Source organism: Sapajus apella, unplaced genomic scaffold, assembly GCF_009761245.1.
Source record: "Sapajus apella isolate SASKATOON/1434 unplaced genomic scaffold, GSC_monkey_1.0 scaffold4, whole genome shotgun sequence".
Lineage (NCBI taxonomy): Eukaryota > Metazoa > Chordata > Mammalia > Primates > Cebidae > Sapajus > Sapajus apella.
In genome coordinates, this window is record NW_022436944.1 from 22,163,924 (window position 1) to 22,191,705 (window position 27,782).

Sequence of the window (27,782 nt, forward strand, 5' to 3'; positions counted from 1 at the left end):
CTCCTGGGTAGCTGGGATTACAGGCACGCACCACCATGCCCAGCTAATTTTTTGTATTTTTAGTAGAGACGGGGTTTCACGATGTTGACCAGGATGGTCTCGATCTCTTGACCTCGTGATCCACCCGCCTCGGCCTCCCAAAGTGCTGGGATTACAGGCTTGAGCCACCGCGCCCGGCGCACTTGTTAAAACCCATAGAACTTTACAACCCAAGGAGCTGATCCTAATGTAAACTATAAACTTTAGTTAATAATAATGTGTTCATTATTTCTTCATTAATTATAATAAATATACCATGCTATTGCAAGATATTAATAATTAGGGGAAATGGGGTGGGGACTCATTTCTTTTCTTCCTGTACAAGTTTCCTATAAAACTAAAACTGCTCTAAGAAATAACTTCCAATAAAGTTACTGATATAGTTTGGATCTGTGTCCCTGCCCAAATCTCATGTTGAACTGTGATCACCAATGTTGGAGGTAGGGCCTGGTGAGAGTGATTGGATCATGGTGGCCGTGGCAGATCCCTCATAGCTTGATGCTGTCCTCATGATAGTAAGTGAGTTCTCACAAAAGCTGGTTGTTTAAAAGTGTGTGGCACCTCCCTTACTCTCTTGCTCTCTCTCTAGCCATGTGACATGCCTGCTCCCACTTCACCTTCCACCATGAGTAAAAACTCACAGAGCCCTTCCCGGAAGCTGACGATGCTGATGCCATGATTCCTGTGCAGCCCATAGAACTGTGAGCCAATTCAATTTATTTTCTTATTTAACTACCCATTCTTAGGTATTTATTTATAGTAACACAAAAATGGCCTAACACAAATACCAACAAAAGAACACATGATATATAAAAAAAATGTACTTTAGTAGGGCATATATCAAACTTGTTAAACTGAGGACAATATTAATAATTTATTTCTCTGCCTAAGAATTCACAAAGAAAATAATCACTACGGGTTACTTTTATGCTTAGAATATTGAAAAACTTGGACATTAATTTATTAAAAGCAAATTAAATATAGCTTGGAAAATAAGTGGTGGTATAAAGCGAAGCAAGAAGGCAGAGATGAACACATAGGGACGAAATAGGCTAAAATCTCCTGTCTCCACCTAAGGGCGTTATCTTTGCTAAATTTGTTAAACTGGTCAAAGCATACTGGCTTTAGCAGCCAGCTGAGTAGCATGTGGGATGACAGAACACTGCTAGTGGACATGATGCCTATAATTTTCTTTAAATCACTTCAATATTGATGGTGGGATCCAATGCATATGTCAATTACTCTCATCTTTGAAATCCAATGGGAGTCATTGAAGTAATCAAACATACATAGTCTAGGGACACTCAATTGTTCTGATATCAAGAATGCACCTTCCAGGGAGGTCATCCAATATTGTCTAAGGCAGGTTCATACTCCAGAGGTGGCTGATGCTAGCTTTTCTGAAATCCCTGTGTTAATCGACAATTAACACTATATGCAAATTGACATATAATAATAAAAGTAAGTAACTATCATGAGGAATCTAAAAAATTGTTTCCCATTCATGAAATTGAAGGTAGCCAAGATATGTGTATTAGCTGAAATAATGTGGAGATTCTCACCACCTATAATGAACTATGTGTAAATATCCCACAATTCAACTCAGGGTTGGCACCTAAAACTGTATCCCGAAATGTCAATGTGTTGGGGCATGGTGTTACTTTGTTTACTGACATTAGCTTTTATTTCTTACTACATGTTTCTGATAATTAGGGTCCAGTATCTTGGCTCTGGAATGTTTGTGTCTACTTCGTGAAGGTATGATCAGAGTACTTGAAGAGATAGAGAGCTCATGGTTCTCTTTAGACAGCATGGGATGTATGACCTACTTTGTACCCAGTTTGCTTACAAATACTTGTTTAATATGTATTTATATGTATGGCAGAATTGGACCTGAGGCTTTGCTCATCACAACCATAAATAGCATGGTTGTGAGGAAGTATCAAATTGAAAATGTATAAGAGGACAATTGTGATAAAATACCCCAAAATATCAAATAAGCTGTAAATTTAGTGTTCTTTGGATATAGCCATAGGAGAAGAGTGATGTCATAGGAGGAATTTCAGAGTTGTAGGAAACTAAAACCCAAGGCAAGAAAAGGACGACAGAAAAGCGATTATCCTTTCAGAAAGTGTGATGCAAAGAGGTTTGCCCTTCCTGAGTGTTTATCCTATATTGCCTTGATAAAGAGGTACCTGGGACATGGTGGCTCTTTTAGTGAAAAAAAGCCGCATCTAATTTCAGCTGCCTATAGAAGCAGGGATTCACTCCCTCAAGCAGAGGAAGTCCCACGTGCCCTTAAGGACCTCTTAAGGAGTGCTGAGCAGATGGCATTCCCATACAATGCTTGTTGATAGACCATTATACAAATCTACATACCTGAGGCAAAGTAGTTGATTTCTCTGCTGACAGAGTACTTTCTCCTGTGTGATAAGGATCAATACAGTCCCATATACACTTAATTCTGGTAGGATGGAAGAATTAAGAGGCCCATGCTTTCTCTTCTCTTGTGATCTCTATCCATGTACATTTTTGCTTTCAAAATCAGGTGAGAAGCTATTCCTCACCTGATTTTGAGAAGCTGAGGTGAGAAGCTATTCCTTACCTCAGACAATGTTGCGGAGTGGTTCAGCAATCTTCTCAACAGGTGAGAATAGGGAAGTTTTAAGAGAATGGGTATGAGTGTATAATGTGAGTAGTGTAAGAGGAAACTTGAGTCAAAGGAGATTTTATAATTGAGAGTAGTTCATTAGTAGTTTTATAGGGTAAAAGAGATTTTAAAATATTTAAGTGTTAACGGAAGGTAGCCAAGAAAGTAGAAAATGTTCAAAAGCATCAGTAGTAGAAAATAATCAATAGAGACAAAATCCTTAAGAAAGACAAAAGGCACGTCATCAAGGGCACAAATTGGAATAGATCAAAAATTATGCGGAAATCACTCCTAATGCATCAAGAGGTGAACCTGGTTTCCTCTGCTCTGCTTTGTCTATTTAATGATAAGAGTTTAAGGAAGACAATCTTTATCTTAAATTCTCAAACTATCTCTGATGATTTCTAGTACTGTCTCTGGTTGAGTCATGTGCTTCTCTGAAACTAATTATGCGGGCAAGGAACACACTACTCACTGTTTGTCTCAGGCCTGACTTCCATAGCTATCCTTAAACCCATCTTTCTGGCAAAGGGAATGAATGGATGGACACTTGATTAAAAAACAAACTTTTTAAAAACTCCTAAAAATATACTTAAAATTATTACATAATAATATTACGTACCACAGCTTTCTATAAAGTAGAGATCATTTTAGATTCACAGTTGAATTCTCAAAAATTGAAAATAAAGAGAAATCAATAATGACTTATTGAAAGCTTACTACATAAAAATAGTGCACTCTAGAGAAAGAAAAAGCAGGTTTATACATGAATAAATCTTCAGTAAACTTTAGCTAAACTTGGGCTTACAAAACGTATGCTTGGAAATTAAAAAAAAAATCACTAAAATGACAAATAACAGTAGAAAACATACTTGTAATAAACTGAATATTGAAGCAAAAATGAGAGTGTATACAGGAATTATACTGATCTAAATGAAGAAAAAATTTCCAGAGAAAATAAATGTTCATTTCATTATTTTGGAAGAATTCTGAGGGAAAGTATAGTAAAAAGATATTTAGGCAAGAGTAAATTGATGACAATATAATTTAATGTATTATCTAAGGTACAAATTAGCACTATTTAAAAAATCTTTATCATATTGCCATTATATCATTATATGAAATTTATAAATGAAATTAGAATATTTCTGACATGAATTAAAAGGAAACAACTTAAATATTACATACTTAATATGTATAAACATTAGTTCAATGATGAATAAGCATGTTTTCAGTAACAATGACATCAGTAGAAATAATGCAAATTATTTCAGTGAGAAGGCACATTGACTTTAACCAGAATGTCATAGAGTAGGAGATATTTGAAACTAAGAAATAAGAAACAACAGTAATAACAGTAGTAATAATAACAATGAAAGAAAACAACATTCCCGACTGCCCTCAGCCGAGAAGAAAACATTCAGGCTTCCTGAAAATAGAAATTCTACTGGACACCTACTATAAAGAATACAAGGGATTGCCAAAGTATTCTTTTAAAAGGTTTCTACAAAGTACCATCTAATACATAAAATTTACACCTACAATAAACCCTTGATACACAGATTTTTACAGATAAAATCCTGGAATAATGTAGCTATAGCAATATAAAAAGCAGCAAAGTATAACCTTTGAGCAATTGCAGACATAAATTTTGATGATTACAATGAGTGTATCAGCCTTGCTGTCACGGAACTACCAATGCACTATGGGTAGACTGGCAGAAAATGGATGGCAAGAGCTGGTAATTTAGAACTGAGAGGATAAAAGAGAAGCAGAACATGAGTTAATAGGAAAACACTTCAGCAACTTCTGGAAAGTGGTTTGAAAATGTACCAAAAATAGAAATTTGTAGTTCCCTTGATAACCAAATTTTATTCATGCTAAACATTAGTTATGGCATATATTTATATTTTCTTCTGTCTTTGTCAAAATTAGTTTAACAATATAGCCTTACTAACTTAACCCCTACACTTTCTGAGAATTCTTTATAGTGCATTTCAGTGATCAATGACATTTTCAATATAAATTCTCACATCATAAATTCTCTCCAATATTTAATAATTGAAGTGGTTTTCCTTTTCTGATGCATTGAAAGGTATTTTTCCAGAAAATGCCTGTTTTTTAATCCTGATATCTACAAAATGTTAAGAATCATGTTTAATATATAGTCACTGTATTATCTCTATGAATACATCATCTTTAGCATTTCCCAATATTTTCCCCCTTTCTGGTATCAATATATGATTGTATACATAAATTTTTTATTTGTTTATCTTCTATTTTTTGTAAGCAATGAACAAATGCTCTTTTGTTAAGGTTAATTTGCAATTTGTATATATTTAATTTATGATTATTCAGTATTATAAAATAAATCCCTTGTTTTTTTTCTAAAATCCTCCATTGGCAATTTTTTTTCATTTCAGATAATGAAAACTTCATCCTACTAGCTATTCAAGCTAATACTCTTGTAGTTAGCCTTGATTTACCCCTACCTCAGACTTCAATCCAACAAATCATCAGTCATATCTTCAAAACATATCTAGCATCAAAACATATCCATCTTTACCAATCCTGACTAACCCTTTATCATTTCTTGCTTGCAGCACTACAGAAGTCTCCCAAATTATTTGTTTCAAACCCTTGACCACTACACTTTTATTATCAAGAGTCTATTCTCACATTGAAATACAGTAATCCTGTGATAAACTCTGGTCATGTTTGTGCTCTGCACAAAACTCTCCAATGGCTTCTCATCTCAGTCAAAGTAAAGGTCAATATGCTAACAACAACTAGGTTACAATTTCCTGCAATATCTGGTCCTCTTCTAGTTTCTGACTTATTCTACTACTCTTACTTTTACTTCTGCCTCTAGACTCACTGTATACTTATATTACTTACTGCTTCTTTTTGTTTGTTTGTTTGTTTTGTTTTTTGAAATGGAGTCTTGCTGTGTTGCCCAGGCTTGAGTGCAATGGCTCAATCTCAATTGACAGCAACCTCCACCTCCCGGCTTCAAGCGATTCTCCTGCCTCAGCCTTCCGAGTAGCTGGGATTACAGGTGCTTGCCACCATGCCTTGCTAATTTTTATATTTTTTAGGAGAGACGGGGTTTCACCATGTTGGTCAGACTGGTCTCAAACTCCTGACCGCAGGTGATCCATCCTCTTCAGCCTCTCAAAGTGCTGAGATTACAGGCGTGAGTCACAGCGCCCAGCACTTGCTGCTTCCTAAACAAGGCACATCTGTTTATGTATCAGTGTCCTTACGTTTCCTGGCCTTTTTTTTTTTTTTTTTTTTGAGACTGAGTCTCTCACTGTGGCCAGGCTGGAGTGCAATGTCAAGATCTGGGCTCACTGCAACCTCCGCCTCCAAGGGTCAAGGATTCTTCTGCCTCAGCCTCCCAAGTAGCTGGCATTACAGGTGAATGCCACCATGCCCAACTAAGTTTTTGTATTTTTAGTAGAGTCGGGGTTTCACCATGTTGTCCAGGCTAGTCTAGAACTCCTGACCTCGTGATTTGCCTGCCTCAGCCTCCCAAAGTGCTGGGAGTATAGTTGTAAGCCACCACGTTTGGTCCCTGGACTTTTGAAAAAGTGGATATACAGTTATCCAAAGTGACTGTAAAACTTTGCACTCCCATGGTTATTACATGAGTGTTTCACTTCCTCCACATCCTCTCCCACATTTGTTATACCAGTATATTGTTTTTAATTTTTAGCTATTCTAGTAGGTATGTGGTGGTATATCATTGTGGTTTAATTTGCATTTCTGCAACAACTAGTGATGGTGGTTATCTTTCTTTTTGTATTTGCTTCCCTGATATCTGTGTATCATCTTCATGAAGTGTACATTCAACTGCTTTATCAATTTTAAAACAATTGTATTATTGTATTTTAAAAGTGCTTTGTATATTAGGGATACAATTTCTACATTATATATATGATGCACAAATACTTTCATCACAGCTATGAAAAAACAGTTTTACTTTGTTCTTTTCAATCTGTATGCCTATTATTTCTCTTTTTGTTTTATTTTACTTATTTATTATTATTATTATTTTTGCCTGATTTCCCTTACTGAGAATTTTTGAGAAAAATGGATATTGGATTTTGTCAAACGTTTCTCTGAGTTGATGCATATAATCATAGTTCTTTGTCTAATGCCAATTGTCTTGAAAACACTGCGTTTTGTTTGTTCTTTGGCTTGCTTATTGGTTTATCTTGTTTGAATTTTGTTTGTTTGTTCAGACAGGAGGGAAAATCTCATTCTTTTCATTCTATCTTTCCCAGAAACATACATCTGAACTAATCTTTTTAATAATTTAAGAAACATGCCATTTCATTCTTCTGCAGAAAACCCTCTAACTTCCCATTGTTTTCAGGATAAATGCCAAGTACGTCATGATGACCCTCAAGGCTCCAAATGGATAGTACACATCGACCTCTTCCACCTTATCTCCACTTGCCTTCTAGATTATTATATCTTATATATATATATATTTTTTGTTCTGTCCCTGGGAAACACCAAAACACCTACAGTGTTACAGCTTTTGCATTTGTTCCTTCTGTCTTGAAAGACCACATTTAAATTCTTTAGGTGACCACTAACTGGAATCCTTCAGGTTTAGCTTAAATGTGATCTCATTTAAGTGGCTCTTCTAAGTCACTATATTACATTACTTTTTTCTTCCCACCCTAATAGTATTTATCAATATCTGAAGCTAATGTTTTATTTGCTTAACTATATTTTTGCTAAATTTTATCTTTATTTTCAATGGAATACATATTTTATAAGCATTTTTTCTGTTCACATTTGAAACCCTAACATATAGAACTGTGCTGGATACTTGCAAGAAAATTAACAAATATAATTAATGACATGAAACTACTATTTCTACTTATCATCCTGACACTGACTATATTCGTATTCTGTCATCACTCTAGTGAGAAACATTTAATTATTCTATTATTTTATGTATGATTTGTAAATTGGCTGCCTTCCTGAAAGACTGTAGACTATAGGATCTTCTGAGAGTATGGGCCATTTTTGCTCCTATTATCAGTCTCTTTACATGCATTTAATATCATCTCATGTCACACATTTTGCCTTAAGCATTGTGGAGGAACAGAGAGAACATAGATATTGAGCCAGATAGCTTCCCCTCCCCCTAAATATGTGTTCTTTTCATAAGTTAGCATTTGGCACTTCAGTTTTTCAATTTATTTTGGAGGGTTAAAAATAATACATTACCTCCAGAGTCACTGTTTATTTCTGGTTATATACATAAATAGCCCAGCACATAGTAAAAGTGCAGAATTTGCTCCTACTCTGTCTTTTATTTTAACCTTAATTCTAGATTTACTTTGTTTTATATGTGTGCTAATATGATAATTTAGACCACTTTGTCTTCATCTCTGCAGAATTAGGCAAATGGGCACAATAAACTATGGTATGGAATAGAGTTGTAGAGAGAAAGACAGCTACAGTTGACAAAATCACTATTAATTCAAGATTTGGTATAAAGTGTGCGGTGAGTCAATGCCTGTATGATACTAACTACTAACACAGAAAAAATCTAAAAAGATATTTCATTTACAAATATTATTACTCAAATGCTCCTGGCAAGAAAATATTTATTAAATATTCCCTCATTTTTAGAAAAGTACGACTGTGAATTTATTAAAGTAGCTGTAAATAAGTATCTATTCCTATTTTTCTCAGAATTAGGACAATAGAATTGCATTCTAGGATAGAAACCTAGGAAACCATAACTCTCAGCTATAACATCTATAACGCCCTACTTCTATTTTCTTAATGCTGATCTTAGTTGGGGATTATTAACTTTTATTAACAGAATAATTAAAATGACAAATTAAGCTGACATTTATATGACACCTTTTAACATCCCTTAGATATTTATTAAATATTGCCAGTAAGCAATGCATATTCTGGAGTTACCTGTGAAAATCTGGGTGACAAAAACAACAGCCATGTTTTATTTCTCTGGGATGGCCGCTAGTGAATTTATACAAGGTTTCACATTACACGATTCCAGAAACAACTGCTTGGATAGAAGAAGAGTAATTTAGTATTAATCTATATTTTCAATGTTATCTAATTTTTCTAGGCTTTGGAGTCAAATTTATAGAGCTTGGCATTGTGCCTCACACATAAACAATATGCACTGTATGAGGGAGAAAGCGTGACATCATGCTGTGTAGAGTGCTTCACTTAGAACTGAGGACTTATTTCTGAAATGTAATTTGTGTAATAATTTATGTAATTTTTTACAGTGGTATTTGTAGTTCATATTTTATCCTGAATTTTAAAATTTCATTTTAGCTAGTGCCTTTGAATCAGTTTTGTAGACATACAAAAGAATTTATACTTTAAAGCTATAGATAATGTATTTTAAAATAAAAAAATAAACACTCAATAATTTAAATGACCACAATCTCATTTATTATACTGGTTTGCATTTGTATTTACAGCTTCTCATGTTCATCAATAACTGTTTAGAAGGTAAGATTGTTTTGCCTGTAGAACAAGTAAATGTTCCCTGTAGTACTCATTCAGTGTGAAATAATCTTAAAATCAATATTAGTTTAAATTATATATATGAAATATGTAATCTCTATTTTATATATTTAAAATACATATTCTCTATATTGGTATAACCTACTTTAGGAATTAGTAATACCTTTACTTCTTTTGAATTTTTGTTGCTGCTTTCTATATAAATCAAATCTTTACCAGTTGGAGCTGATGAAGTATTTAAAGTGCTCAAGAGATGAGATATTTAGCATATTGCTAGGAGACCACATTCACATCCTCCATAATAACAGCATAATTATGTGCTTCCTGGTGCAGGGCATTAGAAACACTGTCAATAATGTCTCAGCATGCCACAGAACTAACTCATACAAGCTTGATCATCTATTTCAAGCAGCTCATCTGCCAAGCTGACCTATACTGTAATCAAACTAAATTGTATATTTTTGCTACATTTGCATTTTATTTTCAATTTCCATATACACACTTCTCATTTATTCTCCAAAATAGCCTTGCTGTAAGTTTCAGTAAATGAATTTTCTCCCTTCAATTTCCAGTTCAATAAAAGGTATTAAATATCTGAGAGGTGAAAGTCACAGTAAACATAAAATATTTTACTTTTTTATTTCAGTGAAATATCATATCTTCATAATCTATGTTTTCTAGAGTAAAAGCAATGAATGAATTTTTTCCCTCATCATTTACATTGTTTAAAGGAACTAGTACATTTTTACTAGTCAATGTCAAGCCTTCAAAAATTTTTAATAATACGGTTTAATATGAGAAGGTTAAACTCAATTTAGAATTTTGAGGCACTTAATGTTCTTTAAATCTATGGACAGGTCAATTTTTGGAGACATATTCCCATTTTATTTCATGAAAATATTCAAACCCTCTTTACCTTATTGACTTTACTTATAAAATGCACATAATATATACCTCCAAGAGTTATTAAAGGTGATAATTTAATAAATATGAGAGAAGGACTTGTCATAGTGTTTAAAGCATGTAAATGGCCAATAAATGGTGATCATTAATATTCTATTTTTTTTCTATTGAGAAACACTGTATATATAAATAATCTCTAAACTCATCAGCTAGTGAATTTAAAATTAAATCCTGCCTTTGGAAAAATTGTGTATGTATGTGTGAAAATTATACATGTATGTGAATTTATTTCAAAAAAGTCTATAGTTTATTCATAGCATATATTTCCTTATAACTGACATGATACTGAGTTATTTAAGCAAATCCTGTAAAATTTGTAAAAGTTTTGTAGAATAGTTCTGACATTAATGTGTGAGATAAACCTTCATTCTGTTATTGATTTTAATCACTCTAAATAGCATATTAGACCTTGTTGTCAGGAAGGCTCATGAAATGGCAAAATCTCTCCTGTATAATTTCTGGGACTAGGTCATCTGAGGTTAAATGCCCTAAGAAAATAATAATATGGCTATGTGGCTATAATGTATATGGTGCTTTTTTTTTTTTTTAAACAGAGTTTCATTCTTGACCAGGCTGGAGTGCAATGGTGCAATCTTGGCTCAATGTAACCTCTGCCTCCCAGGTTCAAGTGATCCTCCTGTCTCAGCCTCCTGACTAGCTGTGATTACAGGTGCCCATCATTATACCTGGCTAATTTTTGGTATTTTTAGTAGACATAGGGTTTCACCATGTTGACCAGGATGGTCTTGATCTCTTGACCTCATGATTCACCCGCCTTGGCCTGCCAAAGTGCTGGGATTACAGGCCTGAGCCACTGCCCCCACCAGCCTATAGTGCTTTTTTTTAAAGCCTAACATTGTTAATATAGCCAGAGGCTGCTTGTTGTCTGCTACAACATCTACCCTCCTTTCTGGTGTTAGAATACTTGATTTTTAGCTTATTCTGAAATAACAACCGAAAATCCCAGGCTTCTATGAAGTTAGTATGGCCTGATTAAGTTTTGGCCATTGCCTTGTAAATGAATGTACTGCCCTTTATGTCAGCTTCTGGGACATTTTATAAAAGGTCCTTTCCCTCTAATCCCCCTTCCTTCTACCTATCTTGTGGAATGAAGAACTAATGGATGGAGCTTCATCCACTTCCTTGGGCTTTGAACCATTGTTTTGAAGAGCAGAGCAGAGAAAAAAGAAGAATTAAGAAGATTAAATGTATGAGTCTTGCAGAACCAACATACACTCTTAGTCTATTTGATTCTTTACCTATTTTTTGTCGCTCCAAAATAAGTTTTTCTTGCTTAAGCACCCCTTCATTGAGTTTTCTGTAATATGGAGGCAAACCTAACACACCTTCTATTTAGAAATATCTTTATTTTTAAGTAGTATAGTTTCCATAGGGACTACCAGTAATTTTTAAAATTTTAATTGCGTAATATTCATTTTACTACTAAATAGGCAGGTTTTAAAACCTGTTTTCATTTTAAATTTTTCATAAGAGAATACAAGTCACTTTTATTTAAAAAATGGTAAAATAAACAATATTTTAAATCAGTGTTAAAACTTTAAGGTATCCTTTTCCTACCAAAATCTGATTATTGACACATGACTATTGATAATTAATTGCAGAAAATTAAATTACACTCCTATCGTATTCTCCACAAAAGGAATGGATTGCTTACCTTATAATATTAAGCTATATAAAGATAGTTTTTAAAAATATTTTAAACATTATTAATTGGTTGCATTTGTTGCATAGCAGAATTCGAGACCCTTGGATTATTTGGCATGTGTCAGAATTATAGAAAAAGGCAAATGAATAACATTTATGCTTTAGTGCTTTCTTAGACATGTATTTTTATCCAATTACTTCTACTGTAGCTGTGAATGCAATTAACAACAGATTAAACACTGAAGAAGCAGCTGAAGCCATATCAATTGAAATAGTCCAAAATGAACCAGAGATACAAAAAAAGACTGCAGCAAATTGAGCATAACTTCAGTGAGCTGTGGTGAAAATTAAAGTAGGCAAGCATATGTGTAATTGGAGTCCCCAAAGGTGAAGAGAGAAAGAAATAAAAATGGAAGAAATATTGGAGAACATTTTTCCAAATTTTCTGAAAAATTGGCAACTACAAATTGATGCAGCTCCAAGAAACATATGTAAACAGCTTTTAAAAACACATTATAATCAAATTGCTTAAAACCAATACTAAATTAAACACCTTTAAAGAAATCAGAGGAAAAAAAGTCCATTATGCATGGAAGAAAATAGGTAAGAATAGCAAATTCCTCACAGAAAACAGTGCAATGAAGACCTTGAATTATTATTTGAAAACTGCTAGAAAAACAAAAAACCAAACTCAGTTAACACAATATTCTAAGGCAATTGTGGAAACTCTGTATCTGTTAAAGGACTGAACGTAACAAAACAAAAAACCTCCAGAACCATATTATTTTAATAGTTATTTTGACACTACATCCAAAGTTCCAAAGCTGTTTCCAAAGTTCATTTGTAAATGAAATTCACCTAGCACAGCCAAGACCACTCATAAACAGACAGAGCATTTTAAAAGCCGACCACTGCTGGTTCAAGCCTTATCTATGGAAACAAAATAGACAAAATAGACAAATGAAATATAGTAGATCAGAAGGATATCTATACATACATGAACAGCTAATTTTTTATACTTATGCAAAGAAGATTCATTTCAGAGAAGAGGGCTTTCAATAAATGGTGCCAGAATGTTTGAGTTACAATATACATAAATAATTAACATTATTGGAAATTTAGCTTAAATTATATCACAGTCCTAAGTGCAATATCAAAATCACTGAATCCTATATAATTAAATTTAGGAGAAATTGTGTGACTTTGTTTTATCCAAAAATGAAATTAACGAAAATGAGTAATATGAATGAAAATACAGGCTTCAAATGAAGAGAAAATATTTTCAAATCATATATCTGATAAATAATTTATACACAGAATATATAAACATACATCTTATAACTTAGTACCACAAAAAACCAAGAATTAATTAGTGCATTCTTCCCTTTCCAGTTACATTAATGATCACATGATGACATTTGTTACCTAAAAATAAACACATTATTTGTAAAAAAATAAATAAATAAAATAAACATGTAATTTATTAAATGTTCATATATCTATCTAAAATTGTTTTTCTTCTACATCAGCTTTTTCAAGCTTTGAGAGAGCACTAATTAGGCTTTTGACATAGGACTATTAACCTCCTGATAGCCAATAGTTAACTCTGATATTTTTAAAATATTTCCATTATTTTATATGTAGGGGAAAGGCAACAAAATGAACTCTGAGATCCTGTCAGTTCTCCAGACATTTAATGTTCGAATAAATGTTTTCACTGATTGAAAAATCTGAATACACAGAAGTATGCAATATGTGTGAAAACCAAGCTCTTCTGTGTCCACGTGGCATTATCATGTGGAGAGACTGTGGCCACTTTCAGACCTCTGTTGTGGAAATAACCACATGCAGCCTTTCAGGTAACAGTTTCATATGATGCACAAGTGTTACGGGTTAAGATAAAGCCAACTGCTAGCAATGTAATTTATATTGATTACCTCGTGTAATCTTTATGGCAGTGCTTTGAAATAGCTTTTCTTAAAATTTTAAGATTAGAAACTTTAACTTCCCAGGTTTGAAACCTTTCTCCTGAATTATACAGACTTTAAGAAAATACTTCCCTCTGTGGAAGAAACAAGGCCAGGGCATTGCAAAAGCAGTTCATAGCAGAATCATGGACTGCTACATGCACTCAGGACATTGACTAAGATAATAGAAAATGACAAAACTGTAGATTAACTGAATAAAGTGTGGAAGATAGCTCTACCTCTTTTAAATCCTCTTACATTATTGAAAGTGAAAGAATAGGCTCGATGCCAATTTTCTTTTACTTTCAAAATTATATAATCCTGTTAGTGATGGACAAAGTGAATGTTAGGCATGGTTGTGAAACCCACTGAAGTAAAGAGACAGAGACCTCTACGCAGGGAAGATGTGCTGTCTCAGTAAAGGCAGAAACTTAAGCCCCCTGAATGAATAAATCGATGTGTGTGATCTCCGCTCTACAGTTAGGACTCCATTAGAAGGCATTAATGTGTCCTGGATACTGTCTTCCATGAGTCAATAATTGTGCTGCAGAATTTTTTTCCCCAGTGATATTACATGTTATTAAGTAATTCGTTTCATGAAATAATTTTTTATACAAAAATGAGTACACTTCAGCCAGATGCAGTGGTTCACATCTGTAATCTCAGAACTTTGGGAAACTGAAGCATGTGGAACAACTGAGGTGGAGAATTCGAGACCAAGCCAGACCAATGTGAAGAAACCTCATCTCTACCAAAAATACAAAATTAGCCAGGCATGGTGGCACATACCTGTAATCCCAGCTACTTGGGAGGCTGAGGCAGGAGAATCACTTGAACATAGGAGGCGGAGGTTACCGTGAGCTGAGAGGTGAGCTGAGTGAGATTGTGCCACTGTACTCCAGCCTAAGCAACAAGAGCAAAACTCCGTCTAAAATAAAAAAAAATAATAAAAAAAGAAGGAAAAAATGAGTACACTTCACAGTACCTTTCAAACATTTTACAACATATGATTTATTTTTAATTAGAGGTCTTAGAGGTCATGCGTTATAACTTAGGTTATTAATGTATTGGCTTTGATGATAGGGAGGTTGGGGAGGGATAACATGGGAGAAACGCCAGATATAGCTGAAGGAGGGATGGAGGCAGCGAGCCACATTGCCATGTATGTACCTATGTAACAATCCTGCATGATCTACACATGTATCCCAGAACCTAAAGAACAATAAAAAAAAAGAAAAAAAGAAAAAAAAAACCAGAAAATTCCCAGAGAAATCCTTTAAGGCTTTCCAAAACAACTTGTGTTAGTGACAAGAGATATTAAATACTGGAACTCTAATCTCAAGTGAATTCACCTACTGGGATGATTCTGGGCAAGGCACTTAACCCCACTGATCCTTTGTCTATAAATGTCGATTGGTGAAAACATAGCTGTAGAAAACTGTAAATAAATGTAAATAGCTATATAGAGGATAAATTTCAAACTTCACTGGGTAAAAATCAAAATAATCTAACTGCTGTTGTTTAGTGTGAAATAGCAATGCTGAAGCAAGCAGTTAATAGAAGTACTATGAGTCATGGATCTCAGTGTGAGTGTTTGAAAGTCATTAATCTGACACAAAGCTGATGAACGAAATAAATACTACATTGATTAAAAATAGATCACAAAGAACAAGTGGAATTCAATATTAATATTGAACATAAATTTCCAACACATCAAGAACACTGAGCTCCATAAACCATATCTATGCTTATGCTGATGCTCTAAATATGACTTGATGCTTTGTGTGCTTAGCTGAGCTAAGGTAAATTAGTTTAGTGTATAAAATACATGACACCATTTGCAATATATGCCAACCTTATAGAAAAATAAATGTATTTCCATTTCCCTGTAAAATAAACAAATGAAAAATGTATATTACTTTAAGATCACCCTTCATAATGAGTGTTGCACTCCCACCAGAATGGTGGGAATCTGTGGAATAAAGAGAGATGCAATCTAATCCAATGCATTTCTAAATAAAATGGCATAGCAGTGTCCACTTACTATAATCTTGTTCCCACTCATTGCAGGTGTTTGTACTGTTTTGGGGGAATCCTGAATCTGAATTAGGTACTTTCTAGTAAATTTCAAAAACATAAAAGATTGTCTCCATAGAAAAATTGCTCTGTATTCTTAGTTAAGTCATGACTTTAAGTTTCAACCTATTATTTTTTATGATTATATTGTAACATTCTAATGAACACACGCAATATAAGGAAACCACAGGATTCAGTTGTAAGATAGCTATTAAAAGAAGAATAGGCATAGAAGGCCACCCATGCCTTCTTCTTGTCTACACTCTTCAAAAACATTCAGGAAATTATTGTTGTTTATCAGGAGAAAATTGTCGTATCCCACGATTAAACATGTCAGAATTTATCCAACATAGTCTCAGTTCGCAAATGGTAAAATGTGTAAATCTATACTTGCATAACATATATTTTCTTGATCTGCATATTTTTTGGAAAGATTTGTGTTAGCCAGTTTTCCTAATTATTACTTTATAAGTCTGAGAGAGAAAGATTGAAATGGATTAATAAAATTATATCAGCAATTGGGCCTCAGGAATGAACATTTCAACAGAATCTCTCTATGGCCATCCTTGGCGACGGAAACTGAAGTTCAAATCTGTGGCATGAGCAGTCACATAATCACGTTGAAGACATAGTCAGGAATATATTGGAAATACACAATTCTAAGGGTGTGTAAGTCCTCTTTATTAGAAATATGTTTAATTTTGGACATTTAAAGGAATATAAAATTATTAGCCAAATTAGGAATATAATTTAAGATGATTTCTTTAATGGAGTGATAAAAGAAACCACATGACAGCAATACAAAACCAACCAAAACAAAATATTGTCTCATCTCAAATTCCATATGATAGTTATAAAGCATAGTTGTTGACACACCAGATATTTTTCCTTTTTCTATTTTACTTGAGTTTATGAAAATATGCTCATGCAACTCAACTCATCTCTTTTTTAGTTATTTTAATTTATATTTATTGAACTTCTATGTATTTTTCTTCTACAGTTTTTTATTATAAGTTGAAAAACAATATGAAATATCGTAACTTTTTTGATACATTATGCACTTTAAGGAAAAAAATCTGCATCAACTTGATTTAGATAAAACTCAATTGTTTTGACTGATTATAATTACATGCCTATATTTTTTCCAAAGTAGCTTAAAATTCTATCTCTTTGTGGGGAAGAGTTAATAATATAACTATTCTAATGAATTATTTTTATTACATATAAACCCTGTAAACATTAATCTCTATTTATTAGATAATATAAACATAGACAGGGGTTCTGGGAGTTGCTTAGAGGTGGGTTCAAATCTCAGCCCTTCTCTGACTATTTTCTTAGCAGTGATGTAGGATATCAAGCTCAAACTACAGAATTTTTGTGAGAATTTAACATAAAATATGAATCACCTAGCCAAGAGCTGGTCACACAGAAGATATTGAATAAATATTAACACATCTTTTTTATAGTTAATACATAAGTGGGTGGTTATTTAATGAGTTTTGCTTTGTTCTTGAGTGGGCTTCGAAAGCGGAAGAGGACATTCATACATGCAAGGTGTGCACTTTCTGTGTCTCTAGTCAGTCCAGACACAGGTATTTGTTAGCTAACTGGAAGTGGAAGTTTTTGAAAGACCTTGGAACCAAAATCCATTTCCAGGAGTACTTTGGGTATTATCATTTCTTATTATATGGAGAAAGTCTTTAGTAAAAGACCATAAAGCTACCACAGAGAAAAGCATACATCCCTATGTGTGAATGTGTGTGTGTGTCTGACTGAATAAATGACAAAACATCAATTATCCTGAATTTTTTAATCATTTTATCTCTGTCCTTCCAATAGCTTGATAATTCTTAATTTCTTACTTACCATTTCCGAGTCAACAAATGCCTCAATTTTTAACCTAAGTTAGTTCAAGTTGGGTTTCTGCCACTTGCAAAGAAAACAAACATATATTTCCAATATGTCTGTGACATATGAACTTGGAGAAGACTGACACTTAAGTACCAATTAAATATTTACCAGGTATCTAATATAGAAAATTTCATGGGCTGGGCACAGTGGCTCATGCCTGTAATCCCCGAATTTTGGGAGGCTGAGGCGGGTGGATTCCCACCTGAGGTCAGGAGTTCCAGACCAGCCAGACTAACACGGTGAAACCCCATCTCTACTAAAAATGCAAAGAAAAATTAGCTGGGCATGGTGTCATGTGCCTGTAGTCCCAGCTACTTAGGAGGCTGAGACAGGAGAATCGCTTGAACCTGGAGATTGCAGTGAGCTGAGATTTCACCATTGCACTGCAGCCTGGGCGACAGAGTGAGACTTTGTCTACAAATAAATAAATAAGAAAAAAAGAAAAATTCACAATCTGTTGGAATCTCATGTATGTATCTATCAATTGGAAATAGTTGCATCATAATACTGGGATTAATCAAAATCAGGCACTTGTATTGTCATGATGTCTATTAATAATATTTTAAAATAACTCTCTTTCTTATTTGCATGCACATAGCCAGGGAACTATGGTTTATATGCAGTGAAGAAAATGGTAAATACTGAGTTACAAAGCAAAGGTCACTGAAGTAATTCAAGGTTATGACTTAGGATCTCCTGGGTTCAAACTTTGGCTTCATTATGTTTTTGTGAGATCGCAAGTAAATAATTCAATCTTTCTGTTTTCTCACAGAAGAGGAAAGCCATTTGATCATAACACTAATATAAAATGATTCATGAATGCCTAAAATTGTTTGTTCATATTTATTATTTCTCTTGGCTGACTTTAAAATAGTTGAAGAATATTAAATTTACTTGCAATCATTGCTCACAAAAATAATATAAAATGCTTTCTTAGGTTTACTGTGGGATTTTTTTTCCATTTATATTATTGACCTTTCTTATTTGTATGGATGAATGACAAAATTTTCAGCAATTCAAGATAAAAATAGGCTATTTTAAAACACCTTATCACCTGTCCTTGCAAATAACAAGCTACACTCTAGATTTATTTAAGTATTTCTACTGTCTTTCAAAATAACTATGAAGTATTTTCAGCCCCACTGTCCTAATGTAATTTGCATTGTTGGCAGCTACCAGGTAATTAATATGAAACTATTCTATTTAGTGTATCAAAAAAGAAATACATATTTGACAGCTTGCATTTTTCCAGTTCAGAGACTAATTATATTTTTTAAATGGAAAATAAATGGCTCAGCATTTAATTGAGGATAAATGTCATTTTTTTATACCTGCACAATACACACACACATATGCTACACAACCTCACTATCATCAACTTGTTTAGGGATTAAGATTTATGATACTATGGCTATTCTGGGAACAGAGATTGGGACAGAAAAAAGACAATGGGCCATGATACCAAGCCCTGACCATAATATACTATTTGGCAACTTGTAAAATATAGGAGCCATCATTTAACTATCTGGAGGTGGCTTTCATGATCTTTAAACTAAACATATGAGGTAAATTATTTTAGTATCACTTTAAGCAATATATTTTGAGCGTTCTTTTTAGGTATCTTGACTACATTATGCAAGATTTACATGATTCCAAATATTAAATAGAACAAGCTATATTAGCTAGTATTTAACTTTTCAGAGCATAATCTAATATTTCAAGATTCAGAATTCCCTTAAGGATTCAACTGTCACTTTAAGAACATTCCAAATATACTTGATCATAAGACTAAGGAAAAGATATTGTTGGTTAATAAAGACAGTTGTGATTAATAAAAATAATCCTAAAACTTTTTAACTTTTTTTAAACTTTAATTTTTAATGTAGGGTTGCAGAAGTGAAACAATTTTTACATGAACACAAATTCATTCCTTAATGAATGTTTACTTTATAAGTTTTCTTGACCTACAGCTTGATCTGTATGCTTGACTAAAAGGAAAATAATGTCTTTCTCCCCACTTAACCTTTTGCTGAGAGTCAATTGAAGAATAATCCTTTTATAGATGGTATTTACTCTAAGAGAGGCACAGAACCAAAAATTCCTGATAGGCATTGCACACCACCTGTTTCTGCTAGCTGAGACCAAACACTAAGATGAAAATAGTGATCCATTTAATTCTATGCTTGTGGAAAAAGAAAGTGGATGATAAACTGGAAACATATTGCACTTCACATTTCACAGCATTTTAGTTACCCTCCCCATCTGCACTAGTTCTGGAAAATACTTTAAAATGTTCAGAAAAATGAGCGAAACTCTTTATGACATGGAGTTAGGGATTCTCTCTAATAATAGCCACCAAAAATATTAACCATGAAGAAAATCAAATAAATTATAATACATTAATCAAAATATTTTATATCAAATACACATTGTTTAAAAAAAGAAGTCAATAAATGAGTGACTAAAATAAGTACCTAGAATATATAATGATGTATTCCAAATCAATAAGGAGTCAATAATAACTGCATCAATAAAAAGGGGAAACATATCAATTGACATTTAACCAAACAAAGAAACTGAATGGAAAATAAAAATCTAAAAAGATGTTTCGCCTTGACTAATAATTAAATAAATAAAATTAAAAGTACCATGAGATACCTTTTTACAGTCACCAAATTGTCAAAAAGCCAGAACTCTGAGACTATTAAGCAGGGTAAACTGTGCAGAACGTCAGTGCTGTGCCCTCTCACTCATACTTAAAATGATTCAGAGATGAAATAGGCAGTAGTTGGTAAGGTTGATAACAATAAATGAGCAATCCTCTTGGTATACATTGTAGAGAAAACTGATGGGTTTATAAAAAGAGCTGTTCAGGAATGTAAATTGCAGCATTATTTGTACAAGAAAAGAAAGAAAATGGAAAAGGAATGAATAGAAACAGAAAAAGGAAGAAATTATAACCAAACTTCTTATCACTTGCTATATGTACATAAATTTATCTGTATAGTGAAATATCATAAAAAGTGAACTTAATAAATCACAAAATTATGCAGTTGTGCAACAATGCAACTTGTAGATACTTTTTACACTATAATGGCATTCACAAATAATTTATAAACAAAATAACATTAGGTAGCATATTTTATACATTCATATTAATTAAAATATAATGTATATAGAAAGGATAATGACCAATGTAAGTTTTGTTTCTGAGAATAGAGAATGCCCAACTAGTGAGGGTGAGACTACAAGGCGGTTTGACTTTTATCCAAAATATTTACAATTTTAAGCTTTTTGAGATCTACAGAGATCTTTGTTATGCTACTAGTGACATACATTATATGCCTGAAATGTACGAAGATATTGGAAAAATATTTTAATTATACATAATTATATTTGTTAGACATCATATTATTAAGTTGTTAAAATTCAAAACGTAAATATAAACAAATATTTAAACATACTAATAACTAGCAAAAGCATAAAATGGTAATTTTTTCACTTTAAAAATATTTAATATCTATAAATAAAACATGAAATATGCACATTACATAAAGAAAATACTAAACTGAATGCATGAAATAAAATATATCATTGGAGAGATGTGACTTAAATGAGAACATTCAATACTGCAAAGGAATCAGTTATGAAAATTGGCTTTGCACATTTAATGCACTTGTAACTCAAACCACAAAGAAATTTTATTAAATTGAAATTATTTGAAATTCATCTCATAGAAAAAATAAAACAAGAAGATTTAAGAAATATAGAACAATGAAATAGTTTTCCATTGTGAATACATATGTGACATTAGCTAACGTAGCAAACTAGAATATAAAACTCGACACTAAATGTGTATGTATCTATCTCTCTAAAATCACTGCTGATAAGGTGGTACAGGAACAATTTTTTATTTATAATGAAAAATTAAAAAAAAATCCTCTATATTCCATCAATTATTATATTGGGTATGCTTTGAAGCTGTAAGCTAATATTTATCTCAGAAATTATAAATATTAAGGGGAAAAAGAACATGGCTGATAAACTTTACAACAGAAATTTCATGAAAATTAAAGATCGAAACTACAATATTACAAGTTTTCATGCATTTATTAGAAAATATAATGCTAGCAATAATGCATAATATAATCAACTTAAAAAGATTTGTGAATCACTCAAATGTGAATAATTGTTCAACCAGCCTAATTTTTACAAACATATTAAATTATAATCATTTTTCCTACATCAAACAGAAAATATATTAAAATTTTATGGATTCAGAGGAATTCTCTACGGTGTATTTTCTGGTGGGAGATTAATCAATACAATAATGCTGAAGGAATGTTTTACTCAGTATGTACCATTTATATCCTATAATTACAATCCCAGGATTTCATAATATTTTGTTATAAAATTTAATTTATAATATTTTATATTATAAAAATCCTAGGATTTTTTATTAAGAAAAATCAGATTTATCACAAAGTTTTATAGACAGCGTTGGTACATTCTGAAGTAAGACAAGATTACAAGCTTGAAGAATTTTTTTCTCCCAACACATTCCACTTCTCTCCTTAAGATGCCAGCACTCTTTAAACTGTTTTTGCTTATTTTCATAGAAATTATCTATTTGCCCATCTATCTTACAGCATATTTTCTGAACTTACAAAAAGTTTGTAAAGTATACTGTAATGCAATTTTATCTATCATATATACAATAAAATTTACTTCAAATGTTCTAAAACCTTAATAAAATCTCACAGTTGATTTAACAAGTCCCAATGTTTTTCAAAGGTAGGCATTGTAAAGTTTCCAGTTGTATAAGGTTATTAGCAAGCTACAATTACCTTTTGAGGATATACATCCATACGGACTTGTTTATGAATACTTGTTATGTATTATATTTCACAGTTTACAAGAAAAATTGCAATTAATAATTTCGAATTATAAGCTGCTTGAAATGTTTTTCCCATCTTCATTACAAACTCACATAAAAATAATGTCATTATTATTAAATAAATGGAGTAATATTTTGTCTAATGGAGAAAAAAACATTTTTAATGAAGTTACCTTAAAGGCTGATGTATGAGAAAAGTGTCATGCATTTTATTATAAAAATGTAATAGCAATAAATAGTAATTAACTAGAAATAAATTCACATGTTATAAAAAATACTGTATCAACATTTCTATTATTTATTTAATAAGATTAATTTTAATTCAAAAAAGGAAAAGAAAAAAATCTAAAATAAAAAAAAAATCCTTTTTGGAGGTCTTTTCCATGATGGAACCATAGAAAAATAAAAGTAACATTCAGATGAAGGCATGTTTGTGGTAATGTTTCTGATACAAAGCATTAACATTTACACAGATTATATATTTCTTAAATTCCTTTGCAGAGGGAAAGTTTGTACGCTTGGTAATTGAAACATATACTCATTATGTAATATCCCTATTAAAAACTTTGTTTTTAGTTGTCATCATTTTATCAAGAAAACCACCACTCTTAGAATCTGAGAGTATGGGCTCTGACACTTGAATCAGAGCTCTTGTTGTTTATGGAAAAATGATTGTCTCTTCAAGCTTTCCTTACCTTATAGACAAATTATGAGTATTTAAAATATGTTTGAAAATACATTGTATAGATGAAATAGGATCATGCATGTATAGCATTTAGCACGGTTCCTGACATAATAAAACCTCCCATACAATATTATTATAATTGCATTTTTCTGTATTATAGCATTGATTTCATATAAATGCATTATAAATGTAAAGCAAATTATTTCCAAAATAAATAGCCACAAAAATTTGCATACAATATAAGGGTTCCATGTAACTTGCACTATGTGTTCACTTTCCAAGTATTGATTATTTAAGTAATGAGAGGGTGGTAAGAATTGCAGAGTGTTTAGAATATATGTCATAGAGAGTGATTACCATTCACTTAATATTGGATAGATATAATTTATCAAGGAGCTCAAGATTATGTTCTCTGAAAAGTTACAAAACACTATGTACTCATTTTTTATTAAAGATGAGGTTATGCACTTCATTTGTCAACTAAGAAAGAATTTGTATTGAAATTCTGATGAAATTGAAAATCAAATGTATCTGACTAGAAAACCACCTTATCTCTCAATAGAAATAAACTGAGGAGGCTGGGAGCAGTGGTTCACACCTGCAATCCCAGCATTTTGTGAGGCCGAGGTGGGTGGATCATTTGAGGTTAGGAGTTGAGACCAGCCTGGCCAACATGGTGAAACCTCACCTCTAGTAAAAATACAAAAATTAGCCTGGCGTGGTAGTGGGCACCTGTAATCCTAGCTACTTGGGAGGCTGAGGCAGGAGAATCTCTTGAACCTGGGAGGCAGAGGTTGTAGTGAGCAGACATCATGCCACTGCACTTCAGCCTGGGCTACAGAGGGAGACTCCATCTCAAAAAAAAAAAAAAAAAAGAAAAAAGAAATGAAAAGAAAGAAGCTGAGAAAATAATCATAGACTGGAACCTTTGCAAACACTCAGTAAATCCTTGCTCACTAGAATCAGTAGCATCCACATTCTGGTTGACAACTAGTGTTTAAAGAAAATTGATTGATGCTCAATGTTAGACTGAATAAAGATGTTTGAGGCATGCCGAAGAACTCTAATTTGGCCCTGTCTATCATAATGAAAAATCATTTTAACACCTTTGCTGAGGGCACAAATATAATAGAGATAGCCACCATGTGACTTACTGGATCTAATTTTTTTAAATCAATGGATGAAAAATATTCAAATATGATTATTTGTTAATATTTAAGAGACATAAAAATGAGGTTCTATAACCAGCTGTTAAACAATTAGCTAAATGCATAAGGAGATCATTTGTCTTTATAGCATTCTTATGTGAATTTTGTTTGTCTGCAAATTCATCATGAGTCATGAATGATATGGGCTGCTACAAAGCCTAATGCCATTTTTTGGCTATTGCAACAGAAGTGCAATATATAGTTCAAGGATATAGTGAGAATTTATCAATGAGTTCTGCATAATTTTTAAAAATTCTGAACAGCATATTTTAAGACACACACTGACAAGTTCTCAGTCTGAAACATATGCTGAGATTGATGAAAGTTTTATAACTACGTCAACTGAGTAGCACTTGAAATAATAATGAGATTGACGTCACAATCAGAGCTCCTGGAGGAAGCACAGTCTGGTAATCCAGGAACATTACTTGGGAATGGCAAAACACAGAGTAGAAAATCAGTTCGGTAAGTAGTCTTATGGTAACAATCCATTGTCATAAAAAAGGCAACTGTCTTTAAGCTAAAGGCAGTGGGGCTGTCAAGAGAAGACAAAGTCTCATCTCTACAGAGACTGATTTTCAGAGTAGTCTGAAAGTAGTTTTCTGAGGCAGATGCTCAGACATAATAAACAAAACAGACCCTGACAAAGACCAAATATTTAAGACTAAGTAGGAGCCTATAACTTAAAACTGAGGTACAAGATAGAGCTAGAGCATTATTAGCAAAGATAAATAGATGAGTTACTTACATCATTTTGTTCAAGCTAAGATAGAATTTATATATCATTTATAGTAAATATGTGACAACTGAATTACAAATCCATTCTCCTGCATCTTTAGTAGAAATTATTATATACTCATTACACTTACTGAAGAGACATGTGGCTTCAGAATCATTTTTATTTTTCAAATAAAACTTAAAAAGTTTTCAGACAGTATGATACCTGGGTCCTGGGTAAATTGAGATCAATGAAGACTGCAAAGTTTTGAAACAAGGTAGACGTGTGAACAGGTGGGGAATCCATACATTATATTCTTATTCTGGAAGGGAGCTCTAATGCAGCATTCATGAAAATGTTTTCCTTCTCCAAAATGATATAGCTAAAAATAAAAGTCAGAGTAAATAGGCTGGTGAAGAGCTGGACTCTGGAAGTGAGTAAAATCCTGGCTCAATCAATTACTACCTATATGAATTTAGCACACTGCACAACCTCTCTATTCCATTCATTATCTGTAAAATAATGTAGAGATGTTGTGGGAAGTAATGGGTTAAACTATTTGAATCACTGTTAACAGTGCTGGCACAAACTAAAATCTTTGGAAATATCAGTTGTTACCATTATATATTTTAAAATATACTTTAACACAGTTCTATGCAAAGCAGGGTAGTAAAATATCACATGGCTGGCGTGAGATTAATATGTGTTTGTATTCTGGATCTGATGTTTAACAGTGCAGGAATTTAAGCTCATTCAAGCTATAGTCTCTTCATTTATAAAAGGGGAATAATTTTACATACCTCTTAATTTGTCGTTCAGTTTAAACACAACAAATGCACATACAAACACACTTATATACAGAATTTACAAGAAAAAAATGGAAGTAAAGTAGAATATTGATAATGAAAACTATTATAATCATTGCTGTTATTACAATTTATGAACTTCAGTCAGCTGACAATTTCATGGTTACAGAATGAATGCACTATAATCCTGATAAAATAAAAATCAAATTTAATATCAAATAAACTTTACCTGAGGTTGAATTCCTTGCCATATTTTCAAGGATGCCAAACTATTGGCTTTGTCAGTGGTAATTTTCATGTTTTCATGTACTTTACTCTTCATTCAAGGAGCAGAAAGTCAAGTCTGAAAAATTGTAGCCCCAAATTCATATATATGTAGTGTCAGTCAATGATAATCACATTTCAAAATGTCTAGACAGCAGTTTCAAATAAATAATTATAGAAAGTCTGTTATTATTATTTAGAAATGTCTCTTCAGATGTATCTAAAACTTTGAGCTTTTTATAAATTTTCTACTGTAATATACAAAGCTAAAAATAAGTGAATAATACATGATCAAAGGAATACTTTTAATTGCATTGCTTTGACTTTAATAACTTGAAGCACAGAATTTAATAACCTCAAGCACTAGAGAAGTCTATCAAAATGTCAATGAAATCCCTATTAAAACAGAGATAAACAGATACCATACCAGATGTAGCCTGATTCTGATGAGCAGTGATAAAATTTAAGTAGATACATTTATATTGAATTTTACCAAAAATCTTGGCAACTTTTATAAATAAAAGTGTAGTTTTAAGTCATTATTTTGAGGATGTCTTGAAGGAATCAGTGTTTCATTTTGTCTGAACATATGTGAAGTAAGAATAATCTACTTACATATCAAACATGTAAAGCATAGAACAACAAATTCAGAAATTATCCAAGAGAACAATTTTGCAAAAAATAGAATTTTGCCTGAAGATTTGTAGAAAAAAGTCCTGAATTATACACCAGTTTTCTCAGAAGGTTAAGATACAATTTTACTTATAACAGCTATTGAAATTATTACAAAAAGTTGTGCCTTACTTGACATATGGACTTGAAGACTGTAAAGATACTTTGAGTCCCTTTGGAGCAATAGTTGTGTGACATTCATATAAAAATTGCAGGGATTCCTTTTTGTGTTTTCAATAATTTGCCCTACCCTGTCCTTCTTCTATAACTCTTCCTCTGCTATCTTAAAATATACTCTTTATGCACTCTTTAATAGGCTGCAAAATGATACTGTAAGACATCCTTTTCTCTGCAAGGTTCTGCTGCTGCCTCATGCATGTACAGCTAGATGACTATACAAATGAAACGTGATTTTAGCAATGGCCCCTGAACTTTATTTTTCAGAATATTGGTTTTTATCATGCTCATTTTTATTATCATAGGTAACCTTTGGTAAATGCCTTTAATTTCAGTTATTTTTGTGAAATGGAGAGCACAAATAAATGTTACTTAGATTCTAGCCTAATGTCTGCTTTCAATAAGCAGATATTAATGCACAACAACATGCAAATGTCTGACTTGATAAGAAGAGATTTTTTAAATTGCATCTTAGGTTTGGGGGTACATGTGAAGAACATGCAAGATTGTTGCATAGGTACACACATAGCAGTGTGGTTTGCTGCCT